At 38.0% G+C, this 24,426-nt stretch overlaps 2 pseudogenes; both read right to left on the bottom strand.

Annotated features, from left to right (window-relative positions):
• Positions 4,781-4,965, bottom strand: Vom1r-ps27 (vomeronasal 1 receptor pseudogene 27; annotated as a pseudogene).
• Positions 16,621-17,441, bottom strand: Rpl7-ps16 (ribosomal protein L7, pseudogene 16; annotated as a pseudogene).
• Positions 17,442-24,426: the final 6,985 nt, after the last annotated feature.

Below are 24,426 nucleotides of genomic sequence, written 5' to 3' on the forward strand. Positions count from 1 at the left end.
AGCTCTACTCAATGATAAATTGGTCATAGAAGAAATAAAGAAAGAAATTATAGGTTTCTTAGAATTTAATGAAAATGAATGCACAACATACCCAAATTTATGAGATACAATGAAAGCAGTGATAAGAGGAAAACTCTTAGCTCTGAATGTCTTGGGAGGAAAATCAGCAGCTTGACTGCACACGTAAAAACTCTTGAACAAATAAAAGAAAATACACCCAAGAGGAAATAATCAAATTCAAGGCTGAAATTAACCAAGTAGAAATAAAAAGAACTATACACATAATCAATAAAACCAGGAGTTGGTTCTCTGAGAAAATAAGGAACATAGATAAACCCCTAGCCAGACTAACCACAGGGCACAGAGCGTGTATCCAAATTAAGAAAATCAGAAATGAAAAGGGAAATATAACAACAGAATGTAAGAAAATCGGGGAAAATCTGGAGGAAATGGACAATTTTCTAGACAAATACCAGGTATCAAAATTAAATCAGGAAGAGATAAACCATCTAAACACACCTATAACTCTTAATGAAATAAAAGCAATTATTGAAAGTCTCACAACCAAAAAGAGTGCATGACCAGATGTATTTAGTGCAGAATTCTATCAAACCTTCATAAAAGACTTTTTATCAATACTGTCCAAACTACTCCAGAAAATAGAAACAGACAGAGCACTAGAAAATTCCTTCTATGAACTCACAATTACTCTTATACCTAAACAGCACAAAGACCCTACAAAGAAAGAGAACTTCAGACCAATTTCCCTTATTAATATCAACACAAAAATACTCAATAAAATTCTTGCTAACTGAATCCAAGAACACATTAAAATGATCATTCATCGTTCTCAAGTAGGCTTCATTCCAGGGATGCAGTGATGGTTCAACATATAGAAATCCACCAATGTATTCTGCTTATATAAACAAACTCAAAAACCATATGATCATTTCATAGATGCTGAGAAAGCATTTGAAAAAATTTACCACTTCATGTTAAAAGTCCTGGAAATATCAGGAATTCAAGGCCCATAACTAAACATAGTAAAAGCAATATACAGAAAACCAGTAGCAAACATCAAACTAAATGGAGAGAAACTTGAAACAATCCCATGAAAATTACGGGCTACACAAGGCTTCCCACTCTCTCCCTACTTATTCAATATAGTTGTCAAAGTCCTAGCCAGAGCAATCGGACAACAAAAGGAGGTCAAAGGGAAACAAATTGAAAAGGAAGAGGTGAAAATATCTCTATTTGCAGATTATATGATTGTATAATTATATGATTCCAAAATTTCCACTAAAGAACTACTAAGCTAAAGAAACAACTTCATTACAGTGGCTGTGTATAAAATTAACTCAATCAAATCAGTAGCCTTCCTCTACTCAAAGGATGAACAGTCTGAGAAAAAAATTAGTGAAATGACACCCTTCACAATAATCACAGTGTGACTTTAACCAAGCTAGTGAATGATCTGTATGACAAGAACTTCAAGTCTCTGAAGAAAGAAATTTAAGATCTCAGAAGATAGAAACAACTCTTATGAACATGTATTGGCCAGATTAATATATTAAAAAATAGCAATTTTGCCAAAAGCATTCTACAGATACAATGCAATCCCCATCAAACATTCCAACTCAATTCTTCATAGTGATAGAAAGAGAAATTTGAAATTTCATTTGGAATAACAAATATCCCAGGTGAGTGAAAACTATACTCAACAATAAAAGAACTTCTAAGGAAATCACCATCCCTGACCTCAATCATTATTACAGAGCAATAGTGATAAAAACTGTATGAAATTGGTACAACGACAAGCAGATAGATCAGTGGATTAGAATTGAAGGCCCAGAAAAGAATCCACACCCATGGTCACTTGATATTGACAAAGGAGCTAAAACTGTCCAATAGGAAAAAGATATCATTTTCTACCAATGGTGCTGGTGGTTCAACTGGAGGTCACCATGCAGAATAATGCAGATTGACCCATTCTTATTGCCATGTACAATGATCAAGTCCATGTGGATCAAGGACCTCTACATCAAACCAGGTACACTCAAATAAATTGAAGAAAAACTGAGAAAGAGTGTCAAATACTCTTGGGAACTGGTGAAAATTTTTGAAACAAAACACCAATGGCTTCTGCCATAAGATCAAGAATTGACAGGTAAGACCTCATAAAACTACAAACCTTCTGTAAGGCAAAGGACACTGTCATGAGAACAAAGCAGCAACCAATAGATTGGGTAAAGATCTTTACCAATTCTACATCTTATACAGGGCTAGTATCCGAAATATTCAAAGAACTCAAGAATTTAGACTCCAGAGAGCAAAATAACTGTATTAAAAAATGGAGTACAGAGGTTAAAAAAAAAAAAAAGAATTCACAGCAGAGGAATGCCATTGAATGGCTGAGAAACACCTAAAGAAATGTTCAACATCCTTAGTCATCAGGGAAATGCAAATCAAAACAACTCTGAGATTCCATGTCACACCAGTCAGAATGGCTAAGATAAAAAAAGAATCAGGAGACAGCAGAAGCTGGCGAGGATGTGGACAAAGAGGAATACTCCTCCATTGTTGCTGGGATTGTAAACTAGTACAACAACTCTGGAAATCAGTCTGGATGTTCCTCAGGAAACTGGACGTTGCAATACCTTAGGAACCAGCTCTACCTCTACTCAGCATATGCCCAAAAGATGCTCCAACATACAACAAAAGCACCTACTCCACTATGTTCATAGCAGTCATATTTATAATAGCCAGAAACTGGAAAGAACCTAAATATCCTTCAACAAAGGAACAGATACAAAAAATGCCATACATCTACACAGTGGAATAATACTCTGCTATCAAAAACAATGATTTCATGAAATTCATAGGCATATGAAATGAACTAGAAAATATTCTGAGTGAGTTAACCGAATCACAGAAAAACACACATGTTATGCACTCACTGATAAGTGGATATTAGTCCAAAAGCTCGAATTACCCAAGATGCAATCCATGGAACACATTAAACTCAAGAAGAACGATGACCTAAATGCAGATGCTTCAATCCTTTTTAAATGGCAGAAGAAAAATATACATAGCAGGGGATATGGAGACAAAATTTAGAGCAGGGTCTGAAGGAACAGCCATTAAGAGCCTGAGGATCCAGCTATACCTCTCTTGGGCATATACCCACAAGATGCCCCAACATATAAAAAAGGCACGTGCTCCACTATGTCATCGCAGCCTTATTTATAATAGCCAGAAGCTGGAAAGAACCCAGATGCCCTTCAACAGAGGAATGGATACAGAAAATGTGGTACATCTACACAATGGAATATTACTCAGCTATCAAAAACAATGACTTTATGAAATTCGTAGGCAAATGGTTGGAACTGGAAAATATCATCCTAAGTGAGGTAACCCAATCACAGAAAAACACACATGGTATGCACTCATTGATAAGTGGCTATTAGCCCAAATCTTGAATTACCCTAGATGCCTAGAACAAATGAAACTCAAGACGGATGATCAAAATGTGAATGTTTCACTCCTTCTTTAAAAGGGGAATAAGAATACCCGTGGCAGGGAAGAGAGAGGCAAAGATTAAAACAGAGACTGAAGGAACACCCATTCAGAGCCTGCCCCACATGTGGCCCACACATATACAGCCATCCAATTAGACAAGATAGATGAAGCAAAGAAGTGCAGGCCGACAGGAGCCAGATGTAGATCGCTCCTGAGAGACACAGCCAGAATACAGCAAATACAGAGGCGAATGCCAGCAGCAAACCACTGAACTGAGAACAGGACCCCCGTTGAAGGAATCAGAGAAAGAACTGGAAGAGCTTGAAGGGGCTCGAGACCCCATATGTACAACAATGCCAAGCAACCAGAGCTTCCAGGGACTAAGCCACTACCTAAAGACTATACATGGACTGACCCTGGACTCTGACCTCATGGGTAGCAATGAATATCCTAGTAAGAGCACCAGTGGAAGGGGAAGCCCTGGGTCCTGCTAAGACTGAACCCCCAGTGAACTAGATTGTTGGGGGGAGGGCGGCAATGGGGGGAGGATGGGGAGGGGAACACCCATAAAGAAGGGGAGATGGAGGGGTTAGGGGGATGTTTGCCTGGAAACCGGGAAAGGGAATAACACTGGAAATGTATATAAGAAATACTCAAGTTAATAATAATAATAATAATAATAATAATAATAATAATAATAATAATAAAAGAGCCTGTCCCACATGTGGCTCATACAGCCACCAAAACTAGATAAGATTTATGAATCTAAAAGGTGTTCCTGACAGGAACAGGATAGAGATTTCTCCTGAGAGGCACAGCCAGAACATGTCAAATACAGATGTGAATGCTAGCAGCAAACCAGTGTACTGAGAATAGGACCGCGACTAGAGGAATTAGAAAAATGATTGAACGAGCTGAAGGGGCTAGCAACCCCATAAGAACAACAATGCCAACCAAGAAGAGCTTCCAGGGACTAACCCACTACCCAAAGACTATATATATGAACTGACCCATGGCTCCAATTGCATATGTAGCTGAGAATGGCCTTGCTGGGCACCAGTGGTAGGAGAAGTCCTTGGTCCTGTCAAGGATGGACCCCCAGTGTGAGGGAGTGTTGGGGGAGGGTGATAAGGTAGTATGGATGGTGAGGGGAACACCTTTATAGAAGAAGGGGAGGTTGAGGGGATAGGGGGCTTATGGATAGGAAACTGGGCAAGGGAGTAACATTTGAAATGTAAAGAAAGAAGTATCCAATAAAAATAATAGATTTATTTAATATGCTAAACAGCCAGCAACGGTAATAAGAATAACCCATGCTCTTGAGAATACTCTTCCTCTGAGAATATTCTTATTCCATTTATGAGAATCAGTAGTGAGAAACTGATATATGCTGAGGACATAGATACAGCATACAGTTTTGCCTTGAGCCACCTGGTGAATGTAGTACTGGTATTCAAATATATTGGAAGCCTTCTTGAAACAGTAACAAATGTAAGAGAATGTTATCTGATTATAGAAAATAATGACTCAATTAAATCATACTGTGAATTACAAGGATGTCTTAACATTGGAATGGAAAGCATGGAAGGTATTATGACCCAGTCAGAATTGTACTTTTGGTCCTACAAAAGAAGAAAAACTAAACTCCAGCAAATCTGATAAACATTTGTATGAGAAAGAGATGACTCATGGAAGCCTTAATAGCAGAAAACAAAAGGTTTGCTAGAAGGAAGAGGAGGAAAAAGAGGAGAAGTAGGAGGAAGAGGAGGAAGATGGGAGCAGCAGCAGCAGAAACAAAAATAAAGATATTAAAATAGGCAGGTGATTGTCCTATGTGGGGACAGTTTACAAAATTGGCTGATGAAGGAGAAACAATAGTTCGATGATCTGGAAAGTCTTCGAACACTACTACTTTGGTTCCTGTGATGTTGTCTGTGGTAACCGTAATGTTAATGAGGGAATTCATACTCATTGAGCTAATATTCCTAATCCCCCAATTTACGTAGGTGCAAGTTGGGGAGACATGGATATTACTGTGTTTGTCAACGAAACTTTTTGGCTACATTCTCCTCACGAACATTGTAGAATTGATAAATCTCCAGAGTAGGATAAAAAAAATGTAAATTCTACTGTAGGAATAAAAGGAAATTTTTACTTGGATGCATAATGAAATTCATTGTCTAAACATCACTTCTTGAAATTGGTTATCTAGTATTGATTATAGTACTACCTAATTTTGTTTCATTTGTTCATTCTTTCTTCCTTTCTTTCTTTCTTTCTTTCTTCCTTCCTTTCTTCCTTTCTTTCTTTCTTCCTACTTTCTTCCTTTCTTATTTTTAAGCTGGTGAACTAATACATTTATTTAGGGTGCATACAGGAGCATGCATGTAGTGATGACATGAGTCTTGGAAAAGCTTTCCCCAGCATGGATCATGACTCTCACTAACTGGATCTCTGTAACTAATTCCCTGCTCAATTTTCAGTCCTGGTAAACTCTTCTCTTCCTGCCCCAGCAAATTGTTACTGCTTGTAGGGAGCTGCGATGTGCCGCACCTCAAAAATGGCGCTGGTTTCTGCCTTCCACCTTCCCAATGGTGAGCGCTCCTTGTAGTAAACAAGTCCTTATTTGGCTATGCCTGCCTGGCCTGCTAGCTTCCGCATAGTGACAGCCTAGCTGCATGACCCACGTGGCTTGCTAGGATTGACCAGGGCTAGCTATTTAAGTGTGGTGCAGGGTCTCCCCAGGGTCAGAAGATTATATCAAGGTTCCTGAGTAAAACTGCTTGAAGAAGATCTTCGCTGGTCATGTCTTCCTGGCTGGTCGAGGTTGGGCGCGACGAGGAGCCTTAGATACAAGCATCACCAACAGAATACAAGAGATCAGAGGAGAGAACTCAAGAGCAAAAGATTCCATAAAATTCCACAGAAAACTAAGGTAAAACAGAAAAATCTACTGGCCCAAAACATACAGGAAATCCAGGATACAATGAGAAGATCAAACCTAAGGATAATAGGTATAGAAGAGAGTGAAGGCTCCCAACTCAAAGGACCAGTAAATATCTTCAACAAAATCATAGAAGAAAACCTCTCTAGCCTAAAGAAAGATATGCCCATTAACATACAAGAAGCCTACAGAACTCCAAATAGATTGGAGCAGAAAGCAAACTCCTCCCATCACATAATAGTCAAAACACCAAAAGCAAAAAACAAAGAATGAATGTTAAAAGAAGTAAGGGAAAAAGGTCAAGAAACATATAAAGGCAGACCTATCATAATTACACCAGACTTCTCAAAAGAGGTTATGATTGACAGAAGACCCCGGACAGATATCATACAGACCATATAAGAACACAAATGTCAGTCCAGGTTACTGTATCCAGAAAAACTCTCCATTAACATAGATGGAGAAACCAAGATATTCCATGACAAAACTAAATTTACACAATATCTTCTGCAAGTCCAGTCCTACAAAGGATAATAAATGGTAAAACCCAACACAAGGAGGCAAGCTACAGCTTAGAAAAAGCAACAAACTAATCATTTTGCAACAAAACAAAGAGACGCAAACAAACATAATCTCACCTCCAAATACGAAGATCATAGGAAGCTAAAATCACTATTCCTTGATATCTCTCAACATCAATGGACACAATTCCCCCCAAAAAGACACACAAATGTTGGATATTCAATGAGGACCCAACATTTTGCTACCTACAGGAAACACACCTCAGAGACAAAGACAGACATTACCTCAGAGTAGACGGCTGGAAATCAACTTTCCGAGCAAATGGTCTGAAGAAGCAAGCTAGAGTAGCCATTCTAATATCAAATAAAATTGATTTTCAACCAAAAGTCATCAAAAAAGATAAGGAAGGACACTTCATATTCAGCAAAGGAAAAATCCACCAAGATGAACTCTCAATCCTAAATATCTATGTTCCAAATACAAGGGCACCTACATACATAAAAGAAACCTTACTGGAGCTCAAATCAAACACTGCACCTCACACAATAATAGTAGGAGATTTCAACACCCCACTCTCATCAATGGAGAGATCATGGAAACAGAAATTAAACAGAGACATAGACAGACTAACAGAAGTAATGAACCAAATGGACTTAACAAATATTTATAGAACATTCTATCTAAAACAAAAGGATATGCCTTTTTCTCACCACCCCATGGTACTTTTCCCAAAATTGAATATATAAATGGTCATAGAACAGGCCTTAAGAGATACAGAAAGATACAAATAATCCCATGCGCCCTATCAGACCAAGAGAGGCTAAGGGTGGTCTTCAATAAAAATAAGGAAAGATCGCCCACATATACATGGAAGTTGAACAATGCTCTACTCAATGATAACTTGGTCAAGGAAGAAATAAAGAAAGACATTACAGAGTTCTAAGGATTTAATGAAAATGACGGTACAAAATAGCTAAATTTATGGAACAGAATGAAAGTTGTGCTAAGAGGAAAATTCATAGCTCTGAGTGCCTGCAGAAAGAAACAAGCAAGAGCGTATATCAATAGTTTGACAGCCCACCTAAAAGCTCTAGAACACAAGGAGGCAAATGCACAAAGGAGGTGTAGAAGGCAGGAGATAATCAAACTCAGAGCTGAACTCAAGCAAGCAGAAACAAAAAGGACTGTACAAAGAATCAACAGAACCAAAAGCTGGTTAATTGAGAAATTCAACAGGATAGATAAACCCTTAGTCAGACTAAGGAGAGGCCACAGAGAGTGTGTCCAAATTAACAAAATCAAAAATGGAAAGGGAGTCATAACAGCAGAATCAGAGGAAATTCAACAAATCATCAGATACTACTACAAAAGCCTATATTGAACAAAGTTTGAAAATCTGGAGGAAATGGACAATTTCCTAGACAGACACCAGGTATCCAAGTTAAATCAGAACAGATAATCCATTTAAAGAACCCCATAACTCCTAAAGAAATTGAAGCAGTCATTAAAGGTCTCACAACAACAACAACAAAAAAAAAAACCCCAAGTCCAGATGGGTTCAGTGCAGAATTCTATCAGACCTTCATAGAAGATCTCATACCAATACTATCAAACTTTGCCACAAAATTGAAACACACACAGAGCAGTACCAAATTCTTTCTATGAAGCCACAATTCCTCTTATACCTAAACCACACAAAGACCCGACAAAGAAAGAAAACTTCGATACAAAGATACTCAATAACATTCTTGCAAACCAAATACAAGAGTACATCAAAACCATCATCCATTATGATCAAGTAGGCTTCTTCCCAAGTATGCAGGGATAGCTTAATATACAGAAAACCATCAACATAAATAACTATATAAGCAAAGTGAAAAGTAAAAACCACATGATAATTTCATTAGATGCTGAGAAAGCATTTGACAAAATTCAACACCCCTTCATGATAAAAGTCCTGGAAAGAACAGGAATTCAAGGTCCATACCTAAACATAGTAAAATCCATATAGAGCAAACCAGTAGCTAACATTAAACTAAATGGAGAGAAATTTTAAGCAATACCACTTAAATCAGGGACTTGACAAGCTGTTCACTCTTTCCCTACTTTTTCAATATAGTTCTCAAAGTCCTAGCCAGAAAAATCAGCCAGCGAAAGGAAATCAAAGGGATACAGCTTGGAAAGGAAAAAGTCAAAATATCACTATTTGCAGAGGATATGATAGTATATTTAAGTGATCCCAAAAGTTCTACCAGAAAACTTCTAAACCTGATAAACAACCTCAGCAAAGTGACTGGGTACAAAATTAACACAAATAAATCAGTAGCCTTCCTCTACACAAAAGAGAAACAAGCCAAGAAAGAAATTAGGGAAAGAACACCCTTCATTATAGTCCCAAATAATGTAAAATACCTCCATGTGACTTTAACCAAGCAAGTGAAAGATCTGTATGATAAGAACTTCAAGCCTCTGAAGAAAGAAATTGAAAAAGATCTCAGAAGATGAAAAGATCTCCCGTGCTCATGGACAGGCAGGAATAATATAGTAAAAATGGCCATTTTACCAAAAGCAATCTACATATTCAATGCAAGCCCCATCAAAATTCCAATACAATTCTTCATAGAGTTAGACAGAACAATTTGCAAATTTATCTGGAATGAAAAAAAAAACAGGATAGCTAAAACTATTCTCAACAATAAAAGGACTTCCAGGGGAATCTATCCCTGAACTCAAGCGGGAATCACTATCGCTGAACTCAAGCAGTATTACAGAGCAATAATGATGAAAAAACTGTAAAGTATTAGTACAGAGACAGGCAGATAGAGCAGTGAAATAGAACTGAAGACCCAGTAATGAACCCACCCACCTATGGTCACTAGATTTTTGACAAAGGGGCCAAAACCATCCAATGGGAAAAAAGATAGCATTTTCAGCAAATGGTGCTGGTTCAACTGAAGGTCAGCATGTAGAAGAATGCAGATAGATGCATTCTTATCACCCTGTACAAAGCTTATGTCCAAGTGGATCAAGGACCTCCACATCAAACCAGATACACTCAAACTAATAGAAGAAAAAGTGGGAAAGGATCTCGAACACATGGACACTGGTGAAATTTTTCTGAACAAAACACCAATGGCTTATGCTCTAATATCAAGAATTGACAAATGGAATCTCATAAACCTACAAAGCTTCTGTAAGGAAAATGACATTGTTGTTAGGACAAAATGGCAACCAACAGATTGGAAAAAGATCATTACCAATCCTACAACTGATAGAGGGCTTATATACAAAATATATAAAGAACTCATGAAGTTAGACTGCAGGGAAACAAATAACCCTATAAAAAATGGGGTTCAGAGCTAAACAAAGAATTCACAGCTAAGGAATGCCAAATGGCTGTGAATCACCTAAAGAAATGTTCAATAGCTTCAGCCATAAGGGAAATGCAAATCAAAACAACCCTGAGATTCCACCTCACACCAGTGAGAATGGCTAAGATCAAAAACTCAGCTATAGCACATCCTGGTGAGGATGTGGGGAAAGAGGAACACTCTTCCATTGTTGGTGTGATTGCAGACTGGTACAACCATTCTGGAAATCAATCTGGCGGTTCCTCAGAAAATTGTACATTGCACTACCTGAGGAACCAGCTATACCACTCTTGGGCATATACCCAAAAGATACCCCAACATATAACAAAGACACATGCTCTACTATGTTCATAGCAGCCTTATTTATAACAGCCAGAAGCTCGAAAGAACCCAGATGCCCTTCAACAGAGGAAGGAATACTGAAAATGTGTTACATCTACACAATGGAATACTACACAGCTATAAAAATCAATGACTTGGGGTTGGGGATTTAGCTCAGTGGTAGAGCGCTTGCCTAGCAAGCTCAAGGCCCTGGGTTCGGTCCCCAGCTCCGAAAAAAGAAATTAAAAAAAATCAATGACTTGATGAAATTCATAGGTAAATGAATGGAACTGGAAAATATCACCCTGAGTGAGGAAACCCAATCACAGAAAAACACACATGGTATGCACTCATTGATAAGTGGGTATTAGCCCAAATGCTCGAATTACCCTAGATGCACAGAACACATGAAACTCAAGAAGGATGATCCAAATGTGCATGCTTTACTCCTTCTTTAAAACGGAAACAAGAAAACCCTTGGGAGGGTACAGGGAGGCAAATTTAGGACAGAGGCTGAAGGATCACCCATTCAGTGCCTGCCCCACATGTGACCCATAAGCATACAGCCACCAAACTAGATAAGATGAAGCAAAGAAGTGCAGGCTGACAGCAACCGGATATTGATCTCTCCTGAGAGACTCAGCCAGAATATAGGAAATACATAGGCGAATGCCAGCAGCAAACCTCTGAACTGAGATTGGACCTCCATTGAGTGAATCAGAGAAAGAACTGAAAGAACTGAAAGGGCCTGAGATCCTATATGAACAACAATGCCAACCAACCGGAGCTTCCAAGTACTAAGCCACTACCCAAAGACTGTATACATGTATTGTCCCTAGGCTCCAACTGCATAGGTAGCAATGAATAGCCTAGTAACAGCCCCAGTGGAAGTGGAAACCCTTGGTCCTACCAAGGTTGGACCCCTTGTGGTCGGGATTTTTGGGGGGAGCGCAGCAATGGGGATAGAATTGGGTGGGGAACACCCATATAGGAGGGGAGGGGGAGGACTTAGGGGGATGTTTGCATGGAAGGGAAAATAACATTTGAAATGTAAATAAGAAATACCCAATTTAATAAAGATGGGGGAAAAAGTTTAGATTTGTGATTCTAAAATTCTTTCAAGATTATTTTTAAAGATAATTATTCAAGTAATTACTTCTTTCCTTAAAACCATAAATTTTTGCCTGCCGGTAAGAGAAACAGGCTCAGAAAACGATTTTGCTTGTTTAACTTTGTTAATCTAGAACATGTTGCTCATTTAGAAATGTACATAGGTTTTTGGAATAATTTGTTTTCTTTGCCTGTACTATACAATGCTATTCTTATAAAGATATTGGAGAACATACTGTTTTTTTTAAATAATCATTCACTAGAAGAAAATTAAGCTAATCACACTGTACTTTTATACTGCTTAAAGATTTTGCTAGGATGAATAAACTTTGAAAGAAAGAATAAAAAGAAAAATTAGATTAAAGCAGGACAAATTCTAGTTAATATCAGCTTAAATTTTTGTTCTCTTTAGGTACTAAATGTGCTTACATAATGGGAGACACTGAGTCAGGGAGGTGGAGGAATTCCTATAAACTTTAAACTTAATGGGACTATTTTGTTCCTTGGCTACATATAGGGATATAATGATATTCTTTTAATAACCATTCAATTGATTGAATATTTGCACCTTCATTTTTTAATAAGTCAAATTAAACACATGGCAAGTTCCACTCAAATAAAAGTTAGCTTATATAAACCCCAGACCTATGACAAAATAAAGCAGGCAGTAGAAAATAATAGAATGACAGTTAAGTGTCTTTTCTAGGTGGACATGTGCTTCCTTTTCATCCATTAAGTAGTCTTCCCAACCATAAAAAAAATCGGTCTCTCAGAATGTGCAGTTTTGTTCTGGGAAAGTTGTCTTGACTCTTGAGAGGCATTATTGGTTTGGGTTTTAGCCCCTATCTGATGAAAGAATGCTCCTTCTTTGTGACAAAAATTTAAAGTACAGATTTTATTATCTATTATTTTCTTAGATACAGAGAGACACAGAGTGAAGCAAAAAACATAGATGGCAGAGAAAAAAATTCCTTAATTACAAGTATACGATAAAAATTATCTTGACTTTATAGTTTCAAATTAAGCAGTGAAACTTAACTGAGTACTCATAATTATTCATCTACCCAAATTTATTAAGTCATATACATTTAACATAATTTTCACACTCTTTTTTTTAAGTTAATTTTAATTATATTATGTGTGTGTCAACATGTAGATGTGTGCTATAAGTGTAGGTTTTTGGCAGTCAGGGACATCAGATCTCTGGAGCTGCAGTTGCAGGCATTTGTGGGTCACATTATTTTGGTGCTCAGAATTGAATTCAGCTCCTCTGAAAATCAGTATGCCCTAGTAACTTGTGAGATGCTACTACAACCCACATTTTTGTATTTATACATTAGTGTGGGTATACAATTGAGTGCATGTGGAGATGAGAGGACAAATTGTAGTTGCATGTTGGTCCAGTGACCTCCATTCATTAAGACATATTGGCTCACTCAAGATTTTATAATGTGTAAATATAGGAAATCTTTTCTCCAAAATAAAATAAAAATTTAATAGATTTAAAATTCCACAGAAATACCATTTTCTGTTTAGAAAAAAATTTTTTTATTATATGAATGGTTTGCTTACACGTATGGACATGCACAACATGCAGGCAATGATGCTGTGGTGACCAGAGAACCCCTGGAGCTGAAATTAACAGATAGCTGTCAGTGGCTTTGTCAGGGCTGAGTAATGATTCCAGGTACTCTGGAAGAATAATTTTTCTTAACTGAACACCTCTAATGCATCAATTACTGACACAAGTCCCAGTAAATCTCAGGGCAGACAATAGTCTCCTGCCTTCAGAAAGACTTATATCAGAAAAGGCTAATAAGAAATTGTCCAAGGATGATATTTATCATGTCCTAGATGTCTGGTACCTACCTCAATAACCAAAGAAACATTTTCTCTTAATCTCTTAATCAGATGTTTTGAAGATATGTTAAACATATGTAAAACTATGAGATGCATATGATTTAACTTAGAGCAATTTGATATCCTGATCAGGATTGCTACCCATACACTTGAAATACTATAACAAAAAATTTTGTATTATTGTTTTTTACCTGAAGCAAATCTTGACTTGACTAAGCACAAAGTTATAAACATGTTTATAAAATTGATAAAATTGTAAATAGAATGATTCTTATATATCTTACTGAAGTCAGGGAATATTAAACTAAATAAATCACGTGAAGATGTTATTCTTACATATTTCTCACATGTAGGTTGGGGAAATGTGACATATCAAGTGAAGCATATGGCATGATTGCTACTTCCCTTATGAACTCTAAGGTGAAACATCCCTCATTGGTTGAAAATCCCTTGAAGATCAAAGGAGTAATGTCATTTTGTAAAATGCTGAAGGACCCAAGCTGTGTCTGGGAGAAACTGATGGAAGTTGTTTTGGGAAAGCATGCTCTGGAGATGTTTTAGAAAGCTACATGTTGGTGTGAGGATCATAAAGGAGGTCACATGCTCCATAAGGAATACAGGAGAGCTTGTAATATGTGATTAGACTCAATCACTATCCATGCTGTAGATGCCATACCAGTACGTACAGCAGATGCAAGCAAGGATACTATGAGACTGAGTTCAGACAAGCCAAGGCTAGTTCTAAATCTTCTTTTTCATAATTTGAGCTTAATGAATGTAATTATCCTGAATAAAGATGAGGCATCTGGAAAGAAATTGGATACTAGGGCAAAGGAGAATATAAATAAGAAAAAAAAATTCCTTTCCAAGGCAGGGCTGCATAAATCTTACCCATGTCACTATAAGCTGTCTCATGCCATAAGGTTGAGGTTGATTTCTCAAGGTATACTTTGTGTGTGTGTGTGTGTGTGTGTATGTGTGTGTGTGTGTGTGTGTGTGTGTGTGTGTGTGTGTGTGTAAGATGTGCTTTATTAGCAGGGAATCATATTTCTACAGCCATGTATTCTCTTTTTAGGATTTTTTAAAAATTTACACTTCAAATGTTATCTCCTTTGCTGGTTTCCCATCCATAAACCCCCTATCAAATCCACTCTTCCTCTTCTTCTATGAGAGTATTCTACCTCCCTAACCACGTATGCCTTCCAGCCTCCCTGCTTGGACACTCCACTACAATGCTGGGCCCAGCCTTGGCAGAACCAAGGGCTACTCCATTGGGGATCCTGTTCTCAGGTCAATGATTTGCTGCTAACATTTGCTTCTGTATTTGTCATGCTCTGGCTGAGCCTCTTAGGAGACAGCTATAGCAGGCTCCTGTCAGCATGCACTTATTGCCTTCATCAATATTGTCTAGGTGTGGTGGCTGTATATACAAGGGGCTAGATTCCCAGGTGGGGCAGGCTCTGAACAGCCTTTCCATCAGTGTCTGCTCCAAACTTTGTATGCAGATCTTCTCCTATAAATATTTTGTTCTCCCTTTTAAGAAGGACTAAAGCATTCACACTTTCGTCATCCTTCTAGAGCCTCATGTGACCTGGGGATGGTATCTTGGGTAATTCAGGTTTTGGGCTAATATCCACTTATCAGTGAGTGCAAACCATGTGTGTACTTTTGTGATTGGGTTGTCTCATTGAAGATGTTATTTTCTAGTTCCACCCATTTGCCTAAGAATTTCATGAAGTCATTCATTTTTATAGCTAAGTAGTATTCTTTTTCCGTATCTACTTCTCTTTTGCAGGGCATCTGGGTTCTTTCCAGCTTCTGGATATTATAAATAAGACTTTTATGTTCAGAGTGGAGGATGTGTGTTTTTTATATGTTGGGGCATGTTTGTGGATATGCCCAGGAAAGGTATAGTTGAGTCCTCAAGTAGTATTATCTCCAATTTTCTGAGGAACTGCCAGACTATTTTCCAGAATGGGTGTACCAGCTTTCAAACCCACCAACAATAGAGGAGTGTTCCTCTTTCTCTACAACCTCATTAGCATCTGTTGTCACCTAACTCACTAGGGTGAGATAAAAGCTCAGGGTTGTTTTGAATTGTATTTCCCTGATAATTAAGGGTGTTAAACATTTCCTTAGGTACTGCTCAGCCATTTGATATTCCTCAGCTGAAAATTCTTCATTAAGCTCTTTACTCCAATTTTAGTAGGGTTATTTTATCTCAGGAGTTTATCTTCTTGAGTTCTTTGTATATATTGGATATTAGCCCTCTACAAGAAGTAGGATGGGCAAGGATCCTTTCCTAATCTCTTGTCTTAATGACAGTGCTCTTTCCCTTACAGAAGGTATACAATATTGTGAGGTCCCATTTTAGACCCTTGATCTTAGAGCAAACGCCATTGGTGTTCTGTTTTGTTGTGGTTTGCCCTGGAGTTATCTGTATTGGGATGCTAATTCCACTGCCCCCAAGGACTACTGCCTAGTAACACACTCAGGACCCTGGTGACTTCACCAGAACCCTCTCCCCATTTAATTTGTAAAATACAGGTGAGAGCAGGTACAGGGTTGAAGGAGGCCTGTCACTGGATGAGAAGTAAGGATGGGCAGGAGAAAAGTTTGAAGGAAGGGGAGGGGACTGGAATGGAAAGAGGAGAGAAAGGAGGGACAGCCAGTGTAATCACAACAGAAAGAAAATGGAAGCTGCCATTAAGATTCCACTCTGTGTATTTACAGGTTGTTATTAATGTTCTTAAGGGATGGATGTGTACTGGGTTTTGTTTGTTTAAATGGGCAATTATATCTTATCAATTGGGTCAAAGGTTATTGTGTTGTGTGGTTTTTTCATGTGGAGAACTGAGTTTGGGAGAGTGTGTGGTGGCAGAGGGGCCAACGTGGAGTTTGAATGTGTGTTTCAGGCAAGATATTTTTGGGCATTGTGGTGCTGAGCCTGGTGGGGTAAAAAACAGTTATTTTTTTTTTCAATTTGCTAAGCTGTGACTGTTTATTAACCGACCAGATTATAAAAACACCACGGGCAATACCTTAGTTCATCCGTCTAATAAGCCTGTTTATCTGGTCTTCCCTGTTGCCAGTATCTCTTCCTTCAACAAAGTGTGTTGTCTTTTTCTTCATTCCACCTCGTGGGGAAGATAGTTTGAAGGGCCATAGGAAGTTATTTGCTTCCTTAAAGCGTTTTCCAACTGTATAGATCTCATGAATTAGATCCTCCATGCAGATGATGCCAAATTTACCAAGAGATAGAGCAATCAAGGAGTTATCTGTCAAGGCAATGCGCTTTTTATTGATTTTGCCATAGCCTCGCTTGTAGATGAGCTCGTTTACTGACTTCAGGTTGGGGTACCCCCATGCAATGTACGATCCTCAGCATGTTCACTGAAGTGCATTTGAAGATCTGCTGGAGACAAAGCAGCTGCAGCACCTTGCGCACCTTTGGGCTCACTCCATTGATACCTCGGATTCTGATGACAAAGGCCAATTTTGGTTCTGCGGGCACATAGAAGTTCCCAGCTTTCCTTGCCATCCTAGCCATGCGAATCTCAGTCCGGTACATCTGTCTACTCCTTGTGATAGTGCTTTGCCTTCTCACAGATGAGCTTCCTCCTTGCCTTTCGCAGTGTCTTCAGGGCAAACTTCTTCCTCAGGCGCTTGACCTTCAACTCTGCGAAATTCCTTCGCTTTTTCTTAAGGGTTTCTGGCACAGCAGGAACCTTTTTCTTCTTAAGGGTTCCTGGCGCAACCTTCTTTTTCTTCTCTGGTACAGCCTCCATGGTTCCAGCCGGAAAAAGAGAGGCCAGTTATTTTTTTATATTTTTACAACAACACTGTTTAGGAAAATTTCCCCGGTTCCCAGGTGTGCAAGGCTCTTCCCACTTTTTCTTGTAATTTCAGAGCATCTGGTTTCTTTTACTTTTTTTTTTTTTTTTTTTTTTTTTTTTTTTTTTTGTGGAGGTCCTTGATCAACTTGTACTTGAGCTTTGTACTGGGTGATAAGAAAGAATCATTTTGCATTCTTCTACATGCTGACCTCCAGTTGAACCAGCACCATTTGGTAAAAATGCTATCTTTTTTCAAATGGATGGTTTTGACTCCTTTGTCAAAGATCAAGTGACAAGAGAAGTGTAGGCTCATTTTTAGGTGTTCAATTCTATTCCACTGATCTACCTTCCTTTGTCTGCCATACACCTTTTATTACTATAGCACTGTAATACAGCTTGAGGTCAGGAATGATGATTCCCCCAGAAGTTCTTTTATTGTTGAGGGTATTTTTTGCTCTTTTGGTTTTTTTTTCTTATTCCAAATGAATTTGCAAATTGCTCTTTCTAACTCTATGAAAAATTGAGTCAGAATTTTGATGGGGATTATGTTTAATCTGTAGATTGCTTTTGGCATTTTGGCCATTTTTACTATATTAATCCTGTCAATCGATGAGCATGGGAGACGTTTCATCTTCTGAGACTTTCTTCAATTTCTTTCTTCAGAGACTATAGGTTCCTGTCATACAGTTCTTTCACTTGGTTGGTTAGAGTTACATGGAGGCATTTTATATTATTTGTCACTTTGTGGAGGGTGTCATTTCCCTAATTTCTTTCTCACTCTGTTAATCCCTTGAGAAGAGGAAGGCTTCTGATTTGTTTCCATTAATTTTATACAAAGCTACCTTGCATAAAATGTTTAACAGGCTTAGTAGTTCTCTGGTGGAACTTTTGGGGTCACTTAATATACTATCATATAATCTGTAAATAGTGATATTTTGATCTTTCCTTTCCAATTTGTATCCACTTGACCTTTCATTCTCTGATTGCTCTGGCTAAGACTTCAAGTACTATGTTGAATAAGTAGGGAGAGAGTGGGCAGCCTTGTCTAGTCTTTGATTTTAGTGGAATTGATTCAAGTTTCTCTCCATTTAGTTTGATGTTGGGTTCTGGTTTGGTATATTTTGCTTTTAATATGTTTAGTTGTGGGCCTTCAATTCTTGATCTTTTCAAGACTTTTAGGATGAAGGGGTGTTGAATTTTGTCAAATGCTTTCTCAGCATCTAATGAGATGATCATGTGGGTTTTTTTTCCTTTGAGCTTGTTTATATAGTGGATTATCTTGACGGATTTTTATATATTGAACCATCCCTGCATCACTGGGATGAAGCCTACTTGATCATGATGGATGATCATTTTGACATGCTCTTGGATATGGTTTGAAATAATTTTATTGAATTATTGAATATGTTTACATCAATATTCATAAGAAAAATTGGTCTGAAGTTCTCTTTCATTTTCTTTTTTTTTTCTTCTTTTATTTTTTGTGGTTTAGGTATAAGTGTAATTGAGGCTTCATAGAAGGAATTGAGTAGTGTTCCTTCTGTTTCTCTTTTCTGGAATAGTTTGGAAAGTACTTGTATTAGGCCTTCTATGAAAGTTTGATAGAATTCTCACTAAACCCATCTGATACTGGGCTTTTTTGGCAGGGGGATGTTTAATGACTGCTTCTATTTCTTAAGGAGATATAGGACTGTTTAGATGGTTTATCTGATCCTGATTTACCTTTGATAACTTGTATCTGTCTAGAAAACTTTCCATTTCATCCAGACCTTCCAGTTTTGCTTAATATATGTGATTGTAGTAGGATCATATGGTTTTTGAATTTCCCCATATTCTGTTGTTATGTCTCCCTTTTCTGACTTTGTTAATTTGGATACTCTCTCTCTCTCTCTCTCTCTCTCTCTCTCTCTCTCTCTCTCTCTCTCTCTCTCTCTCTTTCTCTCTGTGCTTTCTGGTTAGTGTGGTTTAGAGTTTATCTATCTTGTTGATGTTCTCAACCAACAAGCTCCTGGCTTTGTTGTTTCATTGTATAGTTGTTTTTGTTTATACTTAGTTGATTTCAGCCTTGAGTTTGATTATTTCCTCTTGGATGAATTTGCTACTTTTTGTTCTAGACTTTTAGCTGTGCTGTCAAGCTGCTAATGTATGATCTTTCCATTTTCTTTTTGAAGGCACTCAGAGCTGTGAGGTACCCTCTTAGCACTACCTTAATTGTGTCCCATAAGTTTGGGTATGTTGTGCCTTCATTTTCATTAAGTATTAAGAAATCTTTAATTTCTTTTCTTTATTTCGTCCTTGACCAAGTTATCATTGATTAAAGTGTTGTTCAACTTCCACTTGTATATGGCTTTCTTTTATTTTTATTTTTATTGAAAAAACACTTGTTTGTGCTGATATGATAGAATAAATGGGATTATTTCAATTTTCTTGTATCTGTTGAGATGTGTTTTGTGACTGATTATATGGTCAATTTTGGAGAAAGTACCAAAATTGCTAAATCCATTTGGATCACAACTTCTGTTAACTTCTCTATGTTTCTGTTTGGTTTCTGTTTCCTTGATCTGTCCATTGATGAGAGTGGAGTGTGAAAATCTCCCACTGTTAATGTGTGAGGTACAATGTGTGCTTTGACCTTTAGTAAGGTTTTTAACGAATGTAGGTGCTCTTGCATTTAAAGCATAGATATTCATGATTGGGAACTCATCTTGGTGGATTTAACCATTGTTGCATAGTAAGTGTCCTCATTTTTCTTTGATATAAAAATGACTACATCAACTTGTTTCTTGGGACCATGTGCTTGGAAAATTGTTTTCCAGTATTTTACTCCCATGTAGTGTCTGTCTTTGTCATTGAGATCCATTTCCAGTATGGAGCAAAATGCTGGGTCCTCTTTATGTATCCAATCTGTTAGTCTATCTCTTTTATTGGGGATTTGAGCACATTGTTTTTAAGAGATATTAAGGAATAAAGATTGCTGCTCCCCGTTGTTTTGTTTTTAGGGTATAATTATGTTTGTATGGCTCTCTTCAATTGGGTTTCTTGCAAGATTACTTTCTTGTTTTTTGTAGGGTGGTATTTCCCTCTTTCTGTTGGATATTTCCTTCTAATATCCTTTGTTGGGCTGGATTTTTTTGAAAGATATTGTTTAAATTTGGTTTTCTTTTTTAAATTTTTTCTTCCATTTTTATTAAATTGGGTATTTCTTATTTACATTTCGAATGTTATTCCTTTTCCCGGGTTCCTATCCATCAGCCCCCTAGACGCTCCACCTCCATCTCCCATTACTGTCCACCTCCCCCACAATCCCCTACACTGGGGTCCAGTCTTGGCAGGATCAAGGGCTTACCCTTCCACTGGTGCCTCAACAAGGTTATTCACTGCTACATATGCAGTTGGAGCCCAGGGTCAGTCTATATATAGTGTTTGGGTAGTTGTTTAGTCCCCGGAAGCTCTGGTTGGTTGGCATTGTTGTTCTTACAGGGTCTGAAGCCCCTTCAGCTCTTTCAGTCCTTTCTGTAATCCCTGCAACGGGGCTCCCATTCTCAGTTCAGTAGTTTGCTGCTGGCATTCGACTCTGTATTTGAAATGTTCTGGCTATGTCTCTCAGGAGAGATCTATCTCTGAATCCTTTCAGCATGCATTTCTTTGCTTCATCTATCTTATCTTGTTTTGGTCACTGTATATGTATTGGATACGTGTGAGGCTATTCCTTCAGTCTCTGCTCTAACCTTTGCCTCCATATCCCCTCCTATGGATATTTTTGTTCCTCTTTTAAAGAAGGAGTGAAACTGCAGCATTTTGGTCATCCTTCTTGAGTTTCAGGTGGTCTGTGCATCTTGGGTAATTGAGAATTGGGGCCAATATCCACTTATAGATGAATGCATACTGCTTGTGTTTTTCTGTGATTGAGTTACCTCACTCAGTATCATATTTTCTAGTTCCATACATTTGCCTATGAATTTCATGAAGTCATTGCTTTTGACAGAAGAGTAGCTCCTCTGTGTAGATGTTCCACATTTTCCTTATCCATCCCTCTGTTGAAGGGCATCTGGGATCTTTCCTTCTTCTGGGTATTATAAATAAGGCTGCTATGAACATAGTGGAGCATATGTCTTTGCTATATGTTGGAACATCATTTGGGTATATGCCCAGGAGATGTGTAGCTGGATCCTTAGGTAGTGGAATGTCCAATATTCTGAGAAACCTCCAGACTGATTTCCAGAGATGTTGTACCAGTTTGCAATCCCACCAACAGTGGAGGAGCGTTCCTCTTTCTCCACATCCTTGTCAGTATCTGCTGTCACCCGAGTTTTTGGTCTTAACTATTTTTACTGGTGTGAAGTGGAATCTCTGGGTTGTTTTTATTTGTATTTCCCTGATGATTAAGAATGCTGAACATTTCTTTAGGTGCTTCTCAGCCATTCTATATTCCTCAGCTGTGAATTCTTTGTTCCTCCACTTAGTACCCCATTTTTAATAGGGTTATTTGGCTTTCTGGAGTCTAACTTCTTGACTTCTTTGTATGTTTTGGACATTAGTGCTCTATCAGTTGTAGGATATTTACAAGGATATTTAGCCATCTCACCATACCCTCTCAATTTTTTTTCATGCAAAGCAGAAATTTAGCATAGGAAGAACATGAAAACCTGCAGAGAAATGTGTATGTTGCAACAGTACGTAAGCTGCTGACATATGAACTTCTTTCAGGTTGTTTTACTGCTGTCTCACATTCATTGCCTGTGGCCATCTCTATGAAGGCCTTGTGAGCAACAAGCCAATCACCTTTCTTGATCTGGGGTCAGATTTCCTGGAAGATTCGGGAGTGAACCTTCTGTGTGAAGCTTTGAAAGACCCAAACTGCACCCTCTGGGAGTAATGGTAGGGTTGCGTTCTCAGTCAGCGTTGGACGTGCTATTTCAGACGGTGGCATTCAGAAAGTAGGAGGGTAGAATTTTCTGAATGTCATTATTACTTCAGAAGTTGTCTTAAGTCTACTACTCATGATAACTCTCTACATATGTGGGGCCATTAATCGGTCCTTGGATTAAGAGGATGAATTTGCAGAAACTATTCCTTCATCAGATGGTGAAACATTTACACTCTATTAAGGCTTGAGAGAGGACTCAGTGATTGAGAGCACTTGTTAGTGAGTCACAAGGACCATAATCTGCATTCCATCACCCATGTTTTATAGCTTACAATCTCCTGTAACTACAGCATCAAGGAAACCAATGTTCTTTACTGGCCTCAGTGGGTACCCCCAACCCACATGTACACATACCCTCACATGGGCACATGAACACTGACACAAATGAAGAAGAAGGTATGTTTGAGCCAGGATATCAGGCTTTCTCCACATACTGTGGCAACCAGCTTATACCTTGGTCTTAGGTTTCTAGAGTTTGTAACTATCTCACTGATATCTATTTATGAGCCTTCCAGTTAATTTCATTAAAGCAGGTCAAACATAGCAAGATACCACAGAGAATGATGTCTTCTTGAGAAAACAAAGTTGTGGTTATTCCATCTGATCAACCGGGGATGCTCAATGGCTTGCCAACTGTAATCCCTATCAAACGATTGTCACAACATAGGCTGTGCTGTATGCTGCTCTTGAGTTGGAACTGAAAGCAATGAAGGGTATATTAGTGGCAGTGGGCACTCAAGCAGGGGAATTTTCTTACATTTCTCACTTGCTATGTAAGAAGGTTAAGTATAGTCCCCATCTGAAATAATTAAGGTTCTTCACATGTATGCATATCAGGCAGAAATATATTGTGTCCGTGTACTAACATCACAGTTTCTAAATCTTTCCACTATTAGTATTTTGTTGTGGCTCTTCTCTGATTTGTAAAGGTTTACAGTAGTATATCTATATCAATTAGATGCTACTAGCACTCTCTAGCAGAGAGTGGCTAACCAAACACATCTAGAATCTACAAATAGGTATCTATTTATATATCTATCTGCCTATATCATATCTACACACCTTTTATCTGCTATCTATAAAATTAGCATGTCTCCCTTGTCTACCATTAAAAAATAGTCTTTACTTACATATCAACCTTTTCCTATATTCATCTGCAGATCCCTTTCCATTACACTCTATATATCTACTAATTTCCATATGTTAATTATACATCTAACAAACAACACCCTATTGTCTATAATTAACATTTATGCATCATCTATGAATTCTACAATCTTCACCTATGTTATACCAACTGTCTTTCTTTTGTCCATCACCATCTCTCTTCATTATTTAAAATGCCATGTGGAACCATGAACTTGAGTCTCAGGAAGGATTTGAGGACATGTTAGACTAAATTGTTGGAGAAGTTCAATACATGGTGATATTGCACAGGAATTTGATATCAGTGATAAGATAGCTCCATTGATTTCTTTCAGGCATGTGTATTATAATCAGGGGGAATGAGAGTAGGAACAACCCATAAAGAGATTAAGGCAGGAGAACTGTGGTGAGCCAACTTATGGTAGAAGACCCCAGATGAAGAAGCATCATCAACATTTCAGAACTGCTTGGGAATTTCTGGATCCTACAAATAAGCAAGCTGTTATGATGGAATCTCATGAATTGGAGATATAGCTTAGTTTGTAGAATGTTTACCTTGCATACAAAAGAGTCCTGAGTTTGATCCTCCAGCACAGGCTTAAATAAAAAATATGGTAGCTACATGCCAATAATCTCAGCATTGGTAGGTACAGGTAGGATGGTCAGAAGTTCAAAGTAATCTTCAGCTATCTGGAGCCAGATTGGGTTACACAAGAGTCTCTCTCTCTCTCTCTCTCTCTCTCTATATATATATATATATATATATATATATATATATATATATATATATATAATTGTGGTCAATGAGTGGCTACTAGGTCAGTCTCTACCAGGGGAAGCTTTGACCTAGGTTATCCAATTCTCTGGAGA

This window comes from Rattus norvegicus, chromosome 1 (genome assembly GCF_036323735.1).
Source record: "Rattus norvegicus strain BN/NHsdMcwi chromosome 1, GRCr8, whole genome shotgun sequence".
In the NCBI taxonomy this organism is placed as follows: domain Eukaryota; kingdom Metazoa; phylum Chordata; class Mammalia; order Rodentia; family Muridae; genus Rattus; species Rattus norvegicus.